Raw genomic sequence first — 20,824 nt, 5'->3', positions numbered from 1 at the left:
AGTTAGCCTTTGCATTTTTGAGACGTGTATGATTTTGCATTTGTTGGCATTAAATGTTGCCATGTTCTTGACCATTCCTCTAGTCCAGGGGCGGAACTGCCAGAGACAACGGAGTCAGTTGCCGCCGGGCTCCAGCCCTAAAGGGGCTTCCTCCATTGCCCCCCGGCTGTTACGTGCCCTTCCTACTAAATAGACAAAGGCGCTACCAGCAGGGTCTCGCAGTTTGTACATTCCATGCCGTAACACCCTTCTTTCCACCTTCACAATGAAGCTATTGGTACTTTGCAAAAAAAAAATTATTAGCATTGCAACTCAGCAGATCTATGCAGTGTGCAGCCACACACTCCATATATCTGCTCAGCCACAAAGCTGATTATTTCTTCACAAAGTACAAGGTGAGCTCCAAATAGAATTCTCTAGCTTAGATTATACCTTTCTATGCAAGGGTAAATAGCTCAATTGTTTGACTGCAATGCCACAGGAAATGGTTTGGATCCAAGACAGTGTGACTGAATAATAAAGAAACCTTAAGATGAGTTCATGAATGTTGTATAAGTATTAGTGAGAGAAGGGGTCAGGAGCATGCTAGGCTGCAAAAAATAAGGTAGGCTGCAAGTGAAAGTAATGATCTCCTATATATTTTCCCAGATCTGTCACTCTGTGTGGCTAACTCTGGGGGAAGTCACAGCAATGGGCGGAGACGGCATCGGCAGGACGATACACCAGTGCCAGCAGCAGACCGTAACAAAGTGACAGATCAGGGAGAATATATAGGAGGTAGGGAGGTGGCCATGGTACATGGCTGGCCAAGGGACACTAGCTCATGTACCCCTTTACCACTGAGGCTGGCCACCAAGGATGGACCTGTCACCAGTGCACATGCAATAACCTCTTCTGCTGCCCTCTTTGCAACTCAGATTGCCCAGTGCTCCCCTTCGCTAACAGTCCACAAAGTTTCCCCATCTCACGATCTGCCTCCTCACCCCCACTTTCATCTCTACAGCACACGCGCATATCATACAAGATCCCATCATGTGTACGTAGGTCTGAAATGCAAGAGGGAGGTTGGGGGGAGATTGGCATGCGCCAGCAACACCACACAGCTCACTGTGACCACAGTGGAGAGGCGCTGCAACAGGACAATACACCAACCTCGGAGCAAGGAACTGCGTCGGTCAGGAGGAGAACTATTTCAATAGCATAAAAAGGTTAATGCGTCCCACCCTATGGACACCAGACTCATCAAGTCACTGTTGCCAGAGTCTCATACAATGACTCTGAACCTCTAAGCACACTATTTGACTGTCCACACCCTGCTGTGCCTATTACCCATCTCCTCCACCACCCTCAACACTAACCCACACATCATTCACCCACAAAGATACAATAAAGGTAGTTTGGATAAATTAGCTAAATGAAATGGATTTAACCAATTTATCTAAATGACCATTTTTGGATGTTTTCCAGTGTTTGTGAGCAAATGGTCAATTGTCATTTGCTGCCACATATTAGCATAATTTTGTTTCAACTAGAAAAAAAAAATTGGACAGATAATCTAAGTGTGGATCCAGTTTAAAGGTCCGTATTCACGGCCCGATTTTGGGGAGAGATGTGTGCTGAGCGAACTGCTCAGCACACATCTCTGCCCCCGCTCAGCACAGCGTGATGTGTGCTGAGCGTACGGGGGGTGGGGGGGGGGCGCTCATTTCACCCCCTGTGTAGGGCATTCTGTGTGTATCCAGTTTAACAGGTGTGAGCATCATACAACTACTGACTTGCGAGTAACTATACAGCAGCTCCATACCTTGTGACTTGAAGAAACACCAGTTAACCCCGGGAATGCTGCAGTCAAAGCAACAATTCCTCTTCTTACATTCCGCTGCACTTATTGTGGGGTAGCCGCAATCCCTTCTGCTGTACGGTTCCACATTACATTGTTTCTTGTCACTTCCTGTTGATGCAGTAAGGAAACATCCAGGAATTACAGCAGCTTAGTTTTTTTTTTTTAACTGGGGCAATTTAGCTAGATCACAGGGCAATTTAGCACCTTTGGTCCTTTTTTAGGACCAGTTAATCAGACAGTTGAGCAAACTGAAAAACAGCTAACAGGAAATTTCCACTTAAATGGTATTTTCTAATCTTATCTGACCATGACTAAGAATAAAGGATACACAAGATAAACTCTTAGAGCCATGGACCTTATCCATGTTTAAGCTCCATCAAATCTGTAATCAATAGCACTACATGCTCCCACTTTACCACTGTACTATATACTCTACCTGTGTTTTTAAGGTAAAAACACCATTTAACCCCAGTGACACTTGAATTAAAGCAGCAGCCTCTGGAATAGCATTCCTTAGCATTAATCCCAGGAAATCTGCAATCTTCACGCTCTTTGATAGCCATGCTACATTGCTGTTTACTTGGATGGAGCAGAGAGCACAACATCAGGACATAGGAAATATTACAATGCATGATAAGAAAGGTGTGAGCTCTACAGCAAGGCCTCTAACCCTTTGCCAGTGCCAAATACATAGGGCTTAACTCAGATCTGATCACAGCAGCAAATTAATTAGCTAAAACCATGTACACTGCAGGGGGGGGGGTGTATAATATGTGCAGAGAGAGTTAGATTTTGGTGCGGTGTGTTCAAACTGAAATCTAAATTGCAGTGTAAAAACAAAACAGCCAGTATTTACCCTGCACACAAACAATATAACCCACCTAAATCTCTCTGCAAATGTTATATCTGCCCCCCCCAACCCTGCAGTGCACATGGTTTTGCCCACTAGCTAACAAATTTGCTGCATCTGGGAATTACAGCAGCTTAATATTTCTTTTTACAGAAGGTTCAGCAAATTAAATTATTTAGTGAAATACTGTAATCATAACAGTTACAGGGATATTGTAGGTAGATTTATTGTCAGTGGATAAATGTAAAAATTAAACCCTTAGGCATAGTTCCAAAATGCTGTCATTGCAATCCAGATTTTAAGGATATCATGCTTGAGCACAGGTGACTTAATTAGAACTTCGGTCAATGTGAATTAACCATTGGACTCAACCATGGTTATGCTTAAAACCCAGGGGTCTATTTAAGATCGATCTTAATCGATATTGGGCTTCCAGGTTGAAAAAAAAACACACATTTACTAACATTTTAAAATTTATATAAAAAATCATCTGTTCGTAAATGCAGTGCACATGGTTTTGCCCAACTGCTAACAAAAATCCTGCTGCGATCAACTCAGAATTACCCCCCATGGCCCTCATTCCGAGTTGTTCGCTCGCAAGCTGCTTTTAGCAACATTGCACACGCTAAGCTGCCGCCTACTGGGAGTGAATCTTAGCATCTTAAAATTGCGAACGAAAGATTTGCAATATTGCGATAAGACATCTCTGTGCAGTTTCTGAGTAGCTCGAGACTTACTCTGCCAGTGCGATCAGTTCAGTGCTTGTCGTTCCTGGTTTGACGTCACAAACACACCCAGCGTTCGCCCAGACACTCCTCCGTTTCTCCAGCCACTCCCGCGTTTTTCCCAGAAACGGTAGCATTTTTTCCCACACGCCCCTAAAACGGCCTGTTTCCGCCCAGAAACACCCACTTCCTGTCAATCACATTACGATCACCAGAACGATGAAAAAAACGTGAGTAATATTCCTAACTGCATAGCAAATTTACTTGGCGCAGTCGCAGTGTGAACATTGCGCATGCGCACTAAGCGGAAAATCGCTGCGATGCGAAGAAAATTACAGAGCGAACAACTCGGAATGACCACCTATGTGCACTGCAAGGAAGGCAGATTTAACATGTGCAGAGAGAGTTAGATTTGGGTGTGGTGTGTTCAATCTGCAATCTAATTTGCAGTGTAAAAATAAAGCAGTCAGTATTTACCCTGCACAGAAACAAAATAACTCACCCAAATCTAACTCTTTCTGCACATGTTATATCTGCCTCCCCTGCAGTACACATGGTTTTGCCCAACTGCTAACAAAATTCCTGCTGCGATCAACTTGGAATTACCCCCATCGATTGATGTTTTCACACTGCTCGTGTATATAAGACATAGGGCCTAATTCAGTTTGGATCGTAATACGCGTTCCAACCGCAAAAACTATGAAGAGGATGGGGGCATATACGCAGGGTCCATCCTGTGCGTGTGCCTACATTTTCTCCGGGTGCCCCGCAGAAAATACGAATGCCTCTGCCTGTCAATCAGTAGAGGGCGTACCTTCGCAGGTATATCGCGATCATGAGCCATGTCTCCCATTTTTGTCATTATAGGTGCTCTGTGAGCTGCTGGCCATGCCCCAGCCCCTCTGTCTCCCGTGAATAGAGATTGAGGCTTATTCAGACCAGATCGCTTCAATTTATTTTCACCCAGCGGGCAATCTGGTTTGCACTGCACATGCGTATGCGCCACAATGCGTAAGTGCGACGGTCCGGAGATCACAAGAAGATTGACAAGAAGAGGGTGTTTGTGTGGGTGGCAACTGAATGTTTCTAGGGAGTGTCCGGAAAAACACTGGAGGGACCCGGCGTTTTGTGGGAGGATTTGTGACGTCACCTCAATGGCTGAGTAAGTGCTGAGCTGTGCAGCTCTTGTGCACATGTGATCACACACCTGCACAGCAAATTTTCCCTTCCGCTGTAGGCGACAACTACCTGATTACAGGGATGCAAAAAACACACCCTAGCGATCAGGTCTGAATTACCCACAATGTGCATATTTGCAGAGCAACAAGCTACAGGGAGCCTTCCACCCCCCCCCCCTTCCCCATGGGAAGGGGGGGGGGTTGTTTGGGTTAGCTGGACATTCCCCAAAAAAGTGACTGTCCTGCAAAAATTGGGATAGTTGGGAGGTATGTTCAAATACATTTATTGTTTTGCATGCAGGGTAAATACTGGCTTCTTTGACATTTAGCCACAAATGCTGCACAGCTGAATTACAGTATTACACTGCAATTAACAGTTATGCTAGGACATTCCCCCTCCCAAATCTACCTCTCTCTGCATGTTACATCTGTCCCACAGTGGCGTGCGGTGAGGTCAGTGGCTAGTGAGGCACTACAGCCATAATGTCCGCCGAATCCTGCCGATGACCCTTAGCCAATGCCCGCTACTGCCTCTGAGCCGATACCCGCTGCCACCGCCAATGGCTTACAAACTCACCCACAATCAACTGACCCAGCCCTCCACCACTAATTTCTATCTCAGTCCGATGCCGCCAATGCCCGCTGCCTGCCTGCTCATTGTTCTCGTTATATATTATAAATTTTTAAAGAAAAAAAAAATGAGTGTTTGGGACTGGGAAGGGTGAGGGAGGAGGACATGAATGCAATTTTGTTGTCCAGGGCTTCCATTAACTTAAAGGAGAAGGGTCTGAATGGGTTAAAAAAAATGCGTGAGGTCCCCCCTCCTTAGTATAACCAGCCTCGGGCTCTTTGAGCCGGTCCTGGTTATTTAAATACTGGGGGAAAAATTGGACAGGGGTTCCCCGTATTTAGACAACCAGCACCGGGCTCTTAGACCGGTCCAGGTTCCAAAAATACGTGGGACAATAGATGTAGGGGTCCCCCATATTTTTAAAACCAGCACCGGGCTCCACTAGCCAGAGAGATAATGCCACAGCCGGGGGACACTTTTATGTAGGTCCCTGCGGCCCAGGCATTACCCCTCCAACTAGTCACCCCTGGCCGGGGTTCCCTGGAGGAGTGGGGACCCCTTAAATCAAGAGGTTCCTCCCCTCGAGGCACCCAAGGGCCAGGGGTGAAGCCCGAGGCTGTCCCCAGCACCCCTGGGTGGTGGGTGCCGGGCTGATAGCCATGTGTGTAAAAAAAGAATATTGTTTTTTCGTTGTGGAACTACAAGGCCCAGCAAGCCTCCCCCGCTTGCTGGTACTTGGAGAACCTCAAGTACCAGCAGGCGGGGAAATAACGGGCTTGCTGGTACCTGTAGTTCTACAACAACAAAAAATACCCAAATAAAAACACAAACACACACAGCGTGACAGTAAAATTATTGAGACAGGCTGTAGCATGTGGGTGCATGTAACCCTATAAAAGTGATGGATTGGGTGACTATTACAATACCCACTGTTGCTGTCTGAAAAATGATGGATTTATAGATTGCTCTGCCGAGACATGTTTTTTTCTAAAATGCACCACAGGTATGGATGGATAGTATACTTGACGACACAGAGGTAGGTAGAGCAGTGGCCTACTGTACCGTACTGCTATATATTATATTATTTATTATTATTATTATCCTTTATTTATATGGCGCCACAAGGGTTCCGCAGTGCCCAATTACAGAGTACATAAACAAATAATCAAACAGGAAAACAGCAACTTACAGTTGACGACAATATAGGACAAGTACAGGGTAAATAAACATAGCTACATCAGCAGATGACACTGGAATAAGTATCAGGTGGCAGAAGACTGCTGGATTTGGTGCAGCTGAAGATTATTAAAGTAAGAAAAGAGTAAGCACATGAGGGAAGAGGGCCCTGCTCGTGAGAGCTTACATTCTAAAAGGGAGGGGTAGACAGACAGGGGTGAGACAGATGGGGTACATAGAGAGCATGGAACAGAGGTTTAGGATGAGATTTGGCTGGGTTTGGTGAAGAAGTGGGTCTTGAGAGCCCGTTTGAAGTTTTGTAGAGAGGTGGAGAGTCTGAGGGGGAGAGGTAGGGAATTCCAGAGAAGTGGTGCAGCACGTGAAAAATCTTGGAGGTAGGAGTGGGAGGAAGTAATCCGTAGGCAGGAGAGTCGGTGTGCATTAGCAGAGCGAAGAGGATGGGTGGGAGTGTAAAGCGAGATAAGATCAGAGATGTAGATGGGAGAGGAGTGGGTGAGGGCTTTGTAAGCAAGTGTGAGAAGCTTGAAATGGATTCTGAAAGGGAAGGGGAGCCAGTGAAGGACTTGTAAGAGAGGAGAGGTGGACGTAGTGCGTTTGGTGAGGAAAATGAGCCGGGCAGCAGCATTGAGGATAGATTGGAGTGGAGAGAGGTATTTGTCAGGAATGCCAGTCAGGAAGAGATTACAGCAGTCCAGTCTGGAGATGACCAGTGAGTGGATAAGAGTCTTAGTAGCATCCTGGGTCAGAAAGGGTCTGATCCTGGAAATATTTTTTAGATGAAAACGGCAGGTTTGTGAGAGGTGCTGAATGTGTGGTTTGAAGGAGAGGGAGGAGTCAAGGATTACTCCAAGACAGCGCGCTTGGGGGGTAGAGGAGATAGTAGTGCCATCAATAGATAATGAGATTGTAGGAGGTGAGATTATGCGGGAGGGAGGGAAGATGATCAGCTCGGTCTTAGACATGTTAAGTTTAAGAAAGCGCTGGGACATCCAGGAAGAGATAGCAGAGAGACAGTTGGAGATACGAGTGAGGAGAGTAGGGGAGAGGTCTGGAGAGGAAAGATAGATTTGAGTGTCATCAGCATAGAGATGATATTGGAAACCAAAAGAACTAATGAGCTTACCTAGTGAGGACGTATAGAGAGAGAAGAGAAGAGAAGAGGACCAAGGACAGAACCTTGGGGTACCCCTACAGTTAGTGGAAGTGAGGGGGAGGTGGAGTCATGAGAGGAGACAGAAAATGAACGGTCAGAAAGGTAGGACGACAACCAAGAGAGGGCAGTGTTACGCAGACCAATGGAGTGAAGGATTTGCAGTAGGAGAGGATGGTCCACAGTGTCAAAAGCAGCAGAGAGATCAAGTAGAATAAGTAGAGAGTAGTGTCCCTTAGATTTAGCAGCATGGAGGTCATTGCATACTTTTGTAAGGGCAGTTTCAGTGGAGTGGAGAGGACGGAAGCCAGACTGGAATGGGTCAAGCAGTGAGTGTGAGGAAAGAAAGGAAGTAAGGCGGTTGTAGACAATACGCTCAAGGAGTTTGGAGGCAAAAGGGAGGAGAGAGATGGGTCGGTAGTTGGAGAGAGTGTTTGGATCAAGGGTAGGTTTTTTAAGAATAGGAGAGATGAGAGCGTGCTTGAAGGCAGAGGGGACAGTGCCTGGTGAGAGGGAGAGATTGAGAAGGTGGGAAAGATGGGAACAAGCAGAAGAAGAGAGGTGGCAAAGGAGGCGGGAGGGGATAGGGTCAAGTGGGGAGGTGGTGAGGGGACAGGAACGAATGAGGGCCATGACTTCCTCTCCAGATGCATGGGAGAAAGATGACAGAGTTGGTGCGAGGGATGGGGAGGGTTGGTAAGGGATGGGAGAAGGCTGGTTACTGATAGTCTGGTGTGATGTGATGTCCTGACGTATGGAGTCAATTTTGGATGTGAAGTAAGTGGCAAAGTCAAGAGCAGAGAGTGAGGAAGGGAGACGAGGTGGAGGTGGGCAGAGGAGTGAGTTGAGAGTGGCAAAGAGGCGCCGGGGGTTGGAAGACTGGGAGGAGATGAGGTTCTTGAAGTATGACTGTTTAGCAAGAGAAAGGGCAGCACTGAAGGATGAGAGCATAAGTTTGAAATGGAGGAAGTCTGCCTTAGAGCGTGATTTCCTCCAGTGTCGCTCAGCAGTACATGAGCATTTTTGCAGATATCTGGTGCATTTGGTGTGCCAGGGTTGAGGTGTTAATTTGCAAGGGTGAATAGTGGTTGGTGGAGCAACAGAGTCAAGAGCAGAAGTAAGGGAAGCATTGTATGTGGAAGTGGCTTGTTCAGGGCATGAGAGAGAGAGAATAGGAGAGAGAAGTGAGTCAAACAGGGAGGAAAGGAATGTGGTGTCAATAGCTTCAATGTTACGCTTAGTGATGGTAGCCTTAGGAGGTAGAGATGGGGAAGTCGAGAGAGATAGGTTGAAGGAGAGCAGGTGGTGGTCAGAGAGGGGAAATGGGGAGTTGGAAAAATCAGAAATATCACAGCGGTGAGTGAAGACCAGATCCAGTGAGCTCCCATTCACATGGGAGGGTGAGGAGGTCCACTGGGAGAGACCAAGTGAAGAGGTGAGGTTAAGGAGTTTAGAGGCAGGGGATTGTGTGGGGATGTCAATAGGGATGTTGAAATCGCCTAGGATAATGGTGGGAATGTCAGAAGAGAGGAAGTGAGGAAGCCAGGAAGCAAAGTTGTCGATGAATTTGGAAGCAGTGCCAGGGGGGCGGTAAATGACAGCTACTCTAAGATGGACTGGTTGGAAGAGGCATATGGCGTGGACCTCAAATGTAGAGAATATAAGGGATGGTTCTGGTGGTATGAGTTGGTAGGAGTAACTAGAAGGTAAAAGGACCCCAACACCACCCCCATGGCGACCCCCAGGTCGGGGTGTGTGTGTGAATGTAAGGCCCCCAGCAGAGAGAGCAGCAGCAGAAGTAGTGTCAGAGGGCATAATCCAAGTTTCAGTAATGGCTAGTAGGTGTAGGGAGTTGGAAATGAAAAGGTCATGAGTGGGGACCAGTTTGTTACAAACAGATCTGGCATTCCAGAGGGCACAGGATAGGGGGTATGAGTTTGTGGGAGAGATGTGAATTAGATTTTCAGGGTTGCTGTAGCGATGAGGTGGGATTAACTTTGAGGGCAGGGATGATGAGAGAGTAGTGATGGTACGGGTGCCTGAGCTAGGAGGGGAAACTGCAGGAGGTGGGCAGGGAGGGAGGTCAGTGTGATGTGGATGGGGGTGTGGGGAGGTGACAGGGAAGGGAGAGAGGGAGCAGGGCTGAGTTGTGGGGTAGCAGGACCATGGGGCAGAGGTGAATGAAAGTGGGGTAACAGGAAAGGTTAGATCAATAAATGCACAGCCAAATGGCTTTGCACAGCCTACACCATTGGACTTAAGTAGAAGACTATTACAAGTGAAACCAATAATTGAAATCTGTAACCACACCCCACCCCCTCAAATGCCAGGCAATAAATTACCTTAAAAACAACAACCAGGCATTCCACAAAGATTAAACTGGGTCTATATCATTCAAAACTTTAAAAAAGTACTTCAAAATCACATACTATGCAATAATGTTTCAATTTGCATAACCCAGCAGAATTAGCTTTGCATATATAGATATAGTGCAGCAGAATATATTGGTGGTTGTAGTCAATTGTAATTACCTGTAGGTGACAAGAAGAGAAGAAACGTCAATTCACAATCGATATCAGCTGAAGATAAATTAACGCTGATTGAACGCTGCTGTTATGTGTCAATTTTATCACGCTTTGATAAAAATGCACGCTTAGATCAATAAATGCACAGCCAAACGGCTTTGCACAGCCTACACCATTGGACTTAAGTAGAAGACTATTACAAGTGAAACCAATAATTGAAATCTGTAACCACACCCCACCCTAGAAAGAAAATTTTAAAGCATCCTGTTAGGCCATCATCTACACGACATAGCCCTGAATTTTCCAATGCGTAGCTCTTTGCAAAAGAGAGATATTGGCAAGGAAAAGCTGTCTTGTACCTTTGCATTTTTCTCCCAAACGAAGGACACTAGAATTGAAATTTTAAAGCCTCCTGTTAGGCCATCATCTACACGACATAGCCCTGAATTTTCCAATGCGCAGCTCTTTGCAAAAGAGAGATATTGGCAATGAAAAGCTGTCTTGTACCTTTGCATTTTTCTCCCAAACGAAGGACACTAGAACTAAAATTTTAAAGCCCCCTGTTAGGCCATCATCTACACGACATAGCCCTGAATTTTCCAATGCGCAGCTCTTTGCAAAAGAGAGATATTGGCAAGGAAAAGCTGTCTTGTACCTTTGCATTTTTCTCCCAAACGAAGGACACTAGAAAGAAAATTTTAAAGCCTCCTGTTAGGCCATCATCTACAAGACATAGCCCTGAATTTTCCAATGCGCAGCTCTTTGCAAAAGAGAGATATTGGCAAGGAAAAGCTGTCTTGTACCTTTGCATTTTTCTCCCAAACGAAGGACACTAGAAAGAAAATTTTAAAGCCTCCTGTTAGGCCATCATCTACACGACATAGCCCTGATTTTTCCAATGCGCAGCTCTTTGCAAAAGAGAGATATTGGCAAGGAAAAGCTGTCTTGTACCATTGCATTTTTCTCCCAAACGAAGGACACTAGAAAGAAAATTTTAAAGCCTCCTGTTAGGCCATCATCTACACGACATAGCCCTGAATTTTCCAATGCGCAGCTCTTTGCAAAAGAGAGATATTGGCAAGGAAAAGCTGTCTTGTACCTTTGCATTTTTCTCCCAAACGAAGGACACTAGAAAGAAAATTTTAAAGCCTCCTGTTAGGCCATCATCTACACGACATAGCCCTGATTTTTCCAATGCGCAGCTCTTTGCAAAAGAGAGATATTGGCAAGGAAAAGCTGTCTTGTACCATTGCATTTTTCTCCCAAACGAAGGACACTAGAAAGAAAATGTTAAAGCCTCCTGTTAAGCCATCATCTACACGACATAGCCCTGAATTTTCCAATGCGCAGCTCTTTGCAAAAGAGAGATATTGGCAAGGAAAAGCTGTCTTGTACCATTGCATTTTTCTCCCAAACGAAGGACACTAGAAAGAAAATTTTAAAGCCTCCTGTTAGGCCATCATCTACACGACATAGCCCTGATTTTTCCAATGCGCAGCTCTTTGCAAAAGAGAGATATTGGCAAGGAAAAGCTGTCTTGTACCATTGCATTTTTCTCCCAAACGAAGGACACTAGAAAGAAAATTTTAAAGCCTCCTGTTAAGCCATCATCTACACGACATAGCCCTGAATTTTCCAATGCGCAGCTCTTTGCAAAAGAGAGATATTGGCAAGGAAAAGCTGTCTTGTACCATTGCATTTTTCTCCCAAACGAAGGACACTAGAAAGAAAATTTTAAAGCCTCCTGTTAGGCCATCATCTACACGACATAGCCCTGAATTTTCCAATGCGCAGCTCTTTGCAAAAGAGAGATATTGGCAAGGAAAAGCTGTCTTGTACCTTTGCATTTTTCTCCCAAACGAAGGACACTAGAAAGAAAATTTTAAAGCCTCCTGTTAGGCCATCATCTACACGACATAGCCCTGAATTTTCCAATGCGCAGCTCTTTGCAAAAGAGAGATATTGGCAAGGAAAAGCTGTCTTGTACCTTTGCATTTTTCTCCCAAACGAAGGACACTAGAAAGAAAATTTTAAAGCCTTCTGTTAGGCCATCATCTACACTACATAGCCCTGAATTTTCCAATGCGTATCTCTTTGCAAAAGAGAGATATTGGCAAGGAAAAGCTGTCTTGTACCTTTGCATTTTTCTCCCAAACGAAGGACACTAGAATTGAAATTTTAAAGCCTCCTATTAGGCCATCATCTACACGACATAGCCCTGAATTTTCCAATGCGCAGCTCTTTGCAAAAGAGAGATATTGGCAAGGAAAAGCTGTCTTGTACCATTGCATTTTTCTCCCAAACGAAGGACACTAGAAAGAAAATTTTAAAGCCTCCTGTTAGGCCATCATCTACACGACATAGCCCTGAATTTTCCAATGCGCAGCTCTTTGCAAAAGAGAGATATTGGCAAGGAAAAGCTGTCTTGTACCATTGCATTTTTCTCCCAAACGAAGGACACTAGAAAGAAAATTTTAAAGCCTCCTGTTAGGCCATCATCTACACGACATAGCCCTGACTTTTCCAATGCGTAGCTCTTTGCAAAAGAGAGATATTGGCAAGGAAAAGCTGTCTTGTACCATTGCATTTTTCTCCCAAACGAAGGACACTAGAAAGAAAATTTTAAAGCCTCCTGTTAGGCCATCATCTACACGACATAGCCCTGAATTTTCCAATGCGCAGCTCTTTGCAAAAGAGAGATATTGGCAAGGAAAAGCTGTCTTGTACCTTTGCATTTTTCTCCCAAACGATGGACACTAGAATTAAAATTTTAAAGCCTCCTGTTAGGCCATCATCTACACGACATAGCCCTGAATTTTCCAATGCGTAGCTCTTTGCAAAAGAGAGATATTGGCAAGGAAAAGCTGTCTTGTTCCTTTGCATTTTTCTCCCAAACGAAGGACACTAGAATTAAAATTTTAAAGCCTCCTGTTAGGCCATCATCTACACGACATAGCCCTGAATTTTCCAATGCGTAGCTCTTTGCAAAAGAGAGATATTGGCAAGGAAAAGCTGTCTTGTACCTTTGCATTTTTCTCCCAAACGAAGGACACTAGAATTAAAATTTTAAAGCCTCCTGTTAGGCCATCATCTACACGACATAGCCCTGATTTTTCCAATGCGCAGCTCTTTGCAAAAGAGAGATATTGGCAAGGAAAAGCTGTCTTGTACCATTGCATTTTTCTCCCAAACGAAGGACACTAGAAAGAAAATTGTAAAGCCTCCTGTTAGGCCATCATCTACACGACATAGCCCTGAATTTTCCAATGCGCAGCTCTTTGCAAAAGAGAGATATTGGCAAGGAAAAGCTGTCTTGTACCTTTGCATTTTTCTCCCAAACGAAGGACACTAGAAAGAAAATTTTAAAGCCTCCTGTTAGGCCATCATCTACACGACATAGCCCTGATTTTTCCAATGCGCAGCTCTTTGCAAAAGAGAGATATTGGCAAGGAAAAGCTGTCTTGTACCATTGCATTTTTCTACCAAACGAAGGACACTAGAAAGAAAATTTTAAAGCCTCCTGTTAAGCCATCATCTACACGACATAGCCCTGAATTTTCCAATGCGCAGCTCTTTGCAAAAGAGAGATATTGGCAAGGAAAAGCTTTCTTGTACCATTGCATTTTTCTCCCAAACGAAGGACACTAGAAAGAAAATTTTAAAGCCTCCTGTTAGGCCATCATCTACACGACATAGCCCTGAATTTTCCAATGCGTAGCTCTTTGCAAAAGAGAGATATTGGCAAGGAAAAGCTGTCTTGTACCATTGCATTTTTCTCCCAAACGAAGGACACTAGAAAGAAAATTTTAAAGCCTCCTGTTAAGCCATCATCTACACGACATAGCCCTGAATTTTCCAATGCGCAGCTCTTTGCAAAAGAGAGATATTGGCAAGGAAAAGCTGTCTTGTACCATTGCATTTTTCTCCCAAACGAAGGACACTAGAAAGAAAATTTTAAAGCCTCCTGTTAGGCCATCATCTACACGACATAGCCCTGATTTTTCCAATGCGCAGCTCTTTGCAAAAGAGAGATATTGGCAAGGAAAAGCTGTCTTGTACCATTGCATTTTTCTCCCAAACGAAGGACACTAGAAAGAAAATTTTAAAGCCTCCTGTTAAGCCATCATCTACACGACATAGCCCTGAATTTTCCAATGCGCAGCTCTTTGCAAAAGAGAGATATTGGCAAGGAAAAGCTGTCTTGTACCATTGCATTTTTCTCCCAAACGAAGGACACTAGAAAGAAAATTTTAAAGCCTCCTGTTAGGCCATCATCTACACGACATAGCCCTGAATTTTCCAATGCGCAGCTCTTTGCAAAAGAGAGATATTGGCAAGGAAAAGCTGTCTTGTACCTTTGCATTTTTCTCCCAAACGAAGGACACTAGAAAGAAAATTTTAAAGCCTCCTGTTAGGCCATCATCTACACGACATAGCCCTGAATTTTCCAATGCGCAGCTCTTTGCAAAAGAGAGATATTGGCAAGGAAAAGCTGTCTTGTACCTTTGCATTTTTCTCCCAAACGAAGGACACTAGAAAGAAAATTTTAAAGCCTCCTGTTAGGCCATCATCTACACGACATAGCCCTGAATTTTCCAATGCGTAGCTCTTTGCAAAAGAGAGATATTGGCAAGGAAAAGCTGTCTTGTACCTTTGCATTTTTCTCCCAAACGAAGGACACTAGAATTGAAATTTTAAAGCCTCCTATTAGGCCATCATCTACACGACATAGCCCTGAATTTTCCAATGCGCAGCTCTTTGCAAAAGAGAGATATTGGCAAGGAAAAGCTGTCTTGTACCATTGCATTTTTCTCCCAAACGAAGGACACTAGAAAGAAAATTTTAAAGCCTCCTGTTAGGCCATCATCTACACGACATAGCCCTGAATTTTCCAATGCGTAGCTCTTTGCAAAAGAGAGATATTGGCAAGGAAAAGCTGTCTTGTACCATTGCATTTTTCTCCCAAACGAAGGACACTAGAAAGAAAATTTTAAAGCCTCCTGTTAGGCCATCATCTACACGACATAGCCCTGAATTTTCCAATGCGCAGCTCTTTGCAAAAGAGAGATATTGGCAAGGAAAAGCTGTCTTGTACCTTTGCATTTTTCTCCCAAACGAAGGACACTAGAATTAAAATTTTAAAGCCTCCTGTTAGGCCATCATCTACACGACATAGCCCTGAATTTTCCAATGCGTAGCTCTTTGCAAAAGAGAGATATTGGCAAGGAAAAGCTGTCTTGTACCTTTGCATTTTTCTCCCAAACGAAGGACACTAGAATTAAAATTTTAAAGCCTCCTGTTAGGCCATCATCTACACGACATAGCCCTGAATTTTCCAATGCGTAGCTCTTTGCAAAAGAGAGATATTGGCAAGGAAAAGCTGTCTTGTACCTTTGCATTTTTCTCCCAAACGAAGTACACTAGAATTAAAATTTTAAAGCCTCCTGTTAGGCCATCATCTACACGACATAGCCCTGATTTTTCCAATGCGCAGCTCTTTGCAAAAGAGAGATATTGGCAAGGAAAAGCTGTCTTGTACCATTGCATTTTTCTCCCAAACGAAGGACACTAGAAAGAAAATTTTAAAGCCTCCTGTTAGGCCATCATCTACACGACATAGCCCTGAATTTTCCAATGCGCAGCTCTTTGCAAAAGAGAGATATTGGCAAGGAAAAGCTGTCTTGTACCTTTGCATTTTTCTCCCAAACGAAGGACACTAGAATTGAAATTTTAAAGCCTCCTATTAGGCCATCATCTACACGACATAGCCCTGAATTTTCCAATGCGCAGCTCTTTGCAAAAGAGAGATATTGGCAAGGAAAAGCTGTCTTGTACCATTGCATTTTTCTCCCAAACGAAGGACACTAGAAAGAAAATTTTAAAGCCTCCTGTTAGGCCATCATCTACACGACATAGCCCTGAATTTTCCAATGCGCAGCTCTTTGCAAAAGAGAGATATTGGCAAGGAAAAGCTGTCTTGTACCGTTGCATTTTTCTCCCAAACGAAGGACACTAGAAAGAAAATTTTAAAGCCTCCTGTTAGGCCATCATCTACACGACATAGCCCTGAATTTTCCAATGCGTAGCTCTTTGCAAAAGAGAGATATTGGCAAGGAAAAGCTGTCTTGTACCATTGCATTTTTCTCCCAAACGAAGGACACTAGAAAGAAAATTTTAAAGCCTCCTGTTAGGCCATCATCTACACGACATAGCCCTGAATTTTCCAATGCGCAGCTCTTTGCAAAAGAGAGATATTGGCAAGGAAAAGCTGTCTTGTACCTTTGCATTTTTCTCCCAAACGAAGGACACTAGAATTAAAATTTTAAAGCCTCCTGTTAGGCCATCATCTACACGACATAGCCCTGAATTTTCCAATGCGTAGCTCTTTGCAAAAGAGAGATATTGGCAAGGAAAAGCTGTCTTGTTCCTTTGCATTTTTCTCCCAAACGAAGGACACTAGAATTAAAATTTTAAAGCCTCCTGTTAGGCCATCATCTACACGACATAGCCCTGAATTTTCCAATGCGTAGCTCTTTGCAAAAGAGAGATATTGGCAAGGAAAAGCTGTCTTGTACCTTTGCATTTTTCTCAAAACGAAGGACACTAGAATTAAAATTTTAAAGCCTCCTGTTAGGCCATCATCTACACGACATAGCCCTGATTTTTCCAATGCGCAGCTCTTTGCAAAAGAGAGATATTGGCAAGGAAAAGCTGTCTTGTACCATTGCATTTTTCTCCCAAACGAAGGACACTAGAAAGAAAATTGTAAAGCCTCCTGTTAGGCCATCATCTACACGACATAGCCCTGAATTTTCCAATGCGCAGCTCTTTGCAAAAGAGAGATATTGGCAAGGAAAAGCTGTCTTGTACCTTTGCATTTTTCTCCCAAACGAAGGACACTAGAAAGAAAATTTTAAAGCCTCCTGTTAGGCCATCATCTACACGACATAGCCCTGATTTTTCCAATGCGCAGCTCTTTGCAAAAGAGAGATATTGGCAAGGAAAAGCTGTCTTGTACCATTGCATTTTTCTCCCAAACGAAGGACACTAGAAAGAAAATTTTAAAGCCTCCTGTTAAGCCATCATCTACACGACATAGCCCTGAATTTTCCAATGCGCAGCTCTTTGCAAAAGAGAGATATTGGCAAGGAAAAGCTTTCTTGTACCATTGCATTTTTCTCCCAAACGAAGGACACTAGAAAGAAAATTTTAAAGCCTCCTGTTAGGCCATCATCTACACGACATAGCCCTGAATTTTCCAATGCGTAGCTCTTTGCAAAAGAGAGATATTGGCAAGGAAAAGCTGTCTTGTACCATTGCATTTTTCTCCCAAACGAAGGACACTAGAAAGAAAATTTTAAAGCCTCCTGTTAAGCCATCATCTACACGACATAGCCCTGAATTTTCCAATGCGCAGCTCTTTGCAAAAGAGAGATATTGGCAAGGAAAAGCTGTCTTGTACCATTGCATTTTTCTCCCAAACGAAGGACACTAGAAAGAAAATTTTAAAGCCTCCTGTTAGGCCATCATCTACACGACATAGCCCTGATTTTTCCAATGCGCAGCTCTTTGCAAAAGAGAGATATTGGCAAGGAAAAGCTGTCTTGTACCATTGCATTTTTCTCCCAAACGAAGGACACTAGAAAGAAAATTTTAAAGCCTCCTGTTAAGCCATCATCTACACGACATAGCCCTGAATTTTCCAATGCGCAGCTCTTTGCAAAAGAGAGATATTGGCAAGGAAAAGCTGTCTTGTACCATTGCATTTTTCTCCCAAACGAAGGACACTAGAAAGAAAATTTTAAAGCCTCCTGTTAGGCCATCATCTACACGACATAGCCCTGAATTTTCCAATGCGCAGCTCTTTGCAAAAGAGAGATATTGGCAAGGAAAAGCTGTCTTGTACCTTTGCATTTTTCTCCCAAACGAAGGACACTAGAAAGAAAATTTTAAAGCCTCCTGTTAGGCCATCATCTACACGACATAGCCCTGAATTTTCCAATGCGCAGCTCTTTGCAAAAGAGAGATATTGGCAAGGAAAAGCTGTCTTGTACCTTTGCATTTTTCTCCCAAACGAAGGACACTAGAATTGAAATTTTAAAGCCTCCTATTAGGCCATCATCTACACGACATAGCCCTGAATTTTCCAATGCGCAGCTCTTTGCAAAAGAGAGATATTGGCAAGGAAAAGCTGTCTTGTACTATTGCATTATTCTCCCAAACGAAGGACACTAGAAAGAAAATTTTAAAGCCTCCTGTTAGGCCATCATCTACACGACATAGCCCTGAATTTTCCAATGCGCAGCTCTTTGCAAAAGAGAGATATTGGCAAGGAAAAGCTGTCTTGTACCATTGCATTTTTCTCCCAAACGAAGGACACTAGAAAGAAAATTTTAAAGCCTCCTGTTAGGCCATCATCTACACGACATAGCCCTGAATTTTCCAATGCGTAGCTCTTTGCAAAAGAGAGATATTGGCAAGGAAAAGCTGTCTTGTACCATTGCATTTTTCTCCCAAACGAAGGACACTAGAAAGAAAATTTTAAAGCCTCCTGTTAGGCCATCATCTACACGACATAGCCCTGAATTTTCCAATGCGCAGCTCTTTGCAAAAGAGAGATATTGGCAAGGAAAAGCTGTCTTGTACCTTTGCATTTTTCTCCCAAACGAAGGACACTAGAATTAAAATTTTAAAGCCTCCTGTTAGGCCATCATCTACACGACATAGCCCTGAATTTTCCAATGCGTAGCTCTTTGCAAAAGAGAGATATTGGCAAGGAAAAGCTGTCTTGTACCTTTGCATTTTTCTCCCAAACGAAGGACACTAGAATTAAAATTTTAAAGCCTCCTGTTAGGCCATCATCTACACGACTTAGCCCTGAATTTTCCAATGCGTAGCTCTTTGCAAAAGAGAGATATTGGCAAGGAAAAGCTGTCTTGTACCTTTGCATTTTTCTCCCAAACGAAGGACACTAGAATTAAAATTTTAAAGCCTCCTGTTAGGCCATCATCTACACGACATAGCCCTGATTTTTCCAATGCGCAGCTCTTTGCAAAAGAGAGATATTGGCAAGGAAAAGCTGTCTTGTACCATTGCATTTTTCTCCCAAACGAAGGACACTAGAAAGAAAATTTTAAAGCCTCCTGTTAGGCCATCATCTACACGACATAGCCCTGAATTTTCCAATGCGCAGCTCTTTGCAAAAGAGAGATATTGGCAAGGAAAAGCTGTCTTGTACCTTTGCATTTTTCTCCCAAACGAAGGACACTAGAAAGAAAATTTTAAAGCCTCCTGTTAGGCCATCATCTACACGACATAGCCCTGATTTTTCCAATGCGCAGCTCTTTGCAAAAGAGAGATATTGGCAAGGAAAAGCTGTCTTGTACCATTGCATTTTTCTCCCAAACGAAGGACACTAGAAAGAAAATTTTAAAGCCTCCTGTTAAGCCATCATCTACACGACATAGCCCTGAATTTTCCAATGCGCAGCTCTTTGCAAAAGAGAGATATTGGCAAGGAAAAGCTTTCTTGTACCATTGCATTTTTCTCCCAAACGAAGGACACTAGAAAGAAAATTTTAAAGCCTCCTGTTAGGCCATCATCTACACGACATAGCCCTGAATTTTCCAATGCGTAGCTCTTTGCAAAAGAGAGATATTGGCAAGGAAAAGCTGTCTTGTACCTTTGCATTTTTCTCCCAAACGAAGGACACTAGAATTGAAATTTTAAAGCCTCCTGTTAGGCCATCATCTACACGACATAGCCCTGAATTTTCCAATGCGCAGCTCTTTGCAAAAGAGAGATATTGGCAAGGAAAAGCTGTCTTGTACCTTTGCATTTTTCTCCCAAACGAAGGACACTAGAACTAAAATTTTAAAGCCTCCTGTTAGGCCATCATCTACACGACATAGCCCTGAATTTTCCAATGCGCAGCTCTTTGCAAAAGAGAGATATTGGCAAGGAAAAGCTGTCTTGTACCTTTGCATTTTTCTCCCAAACGAAGGACACTAGAAAGAAAATTTTAAAGCCTCCTGTTAGGCCATCATCTACACGACATAGCCCTGAATTTTCCAATGCGCAGCTCTTTGCAAAAGAGAGATATTGGCAAGGAAAAGCTGTCTTGTACCTTTGCATTTTTCTCCCAAACGAAGGACACTAGAAAGAAAATTTTAAAGCCTCCTGTTAGGCCATCATCTACACGACATAGCCCTGATTTTTCCAATGCGCAGCTCTTTGCAAAAGAGAGATATTGGCAAGGAAAAGCTGTCTTGTACCATTGCATTTTTCTCCCAAACGAAGGACACTAGAAAGAAAATTTTAAAGCCTCCTGTTAGGCCATCATCTACACGACATAGCCCTGAATTTTCCAATGCGCAGCTCTTTGCAAAAGAGAGATATTGGCAAGGAAAAGCTGTCTTGTACCTTTGCATTTTTCTCCCAAACGAAGGACACTAGAAAGAAAATTTTAAAGCCTCCTGTTAGGCCATCATCTACACGACATAGCCCTGATTTTTCCAATGCGCAGCTCTTTGCAAAAGAGAGATATTGGCAAGGAAAAGCTGTCTTGTACCATTGCATTTTTCTCCCAAACGAAGGACACTAGAAAGAAAATTTTAAAGCCTCCTGTTAAGCCATCATCTACACGACATAGCCCTGATTTTTCCAATGCGCAGCTCTTTGCAAAAGAGAGATATTGGCAAGGAAAAGCTGTCTTGTACCATTGCATTTTTCTCCCAAACGAAGGACACTAGAAAGAAAATTTTAAAGCCTCCTGTTAGGCCATCA

This window comes from Pseudophryne corroboree, unplaced genomic scaffold (assembly GCF_028390025.1).
Source record: "Pseudophryne corroboree isolate aPseCor3 unplaced genomic scaffold, aPseCor3.hap2 scaffold_184, whole genome shotgun sequence".
NCBI lineage: Eukaryota > Metazoa > Chordata > Amphibia > Anura > Myobatrachidae > Pseudophryne > Pseudophryne corroboree.
The sequence above is the reverse complement of the archived record's forward strand: the minus strand, read 5'-3'. Positions refer to the sequence as shown.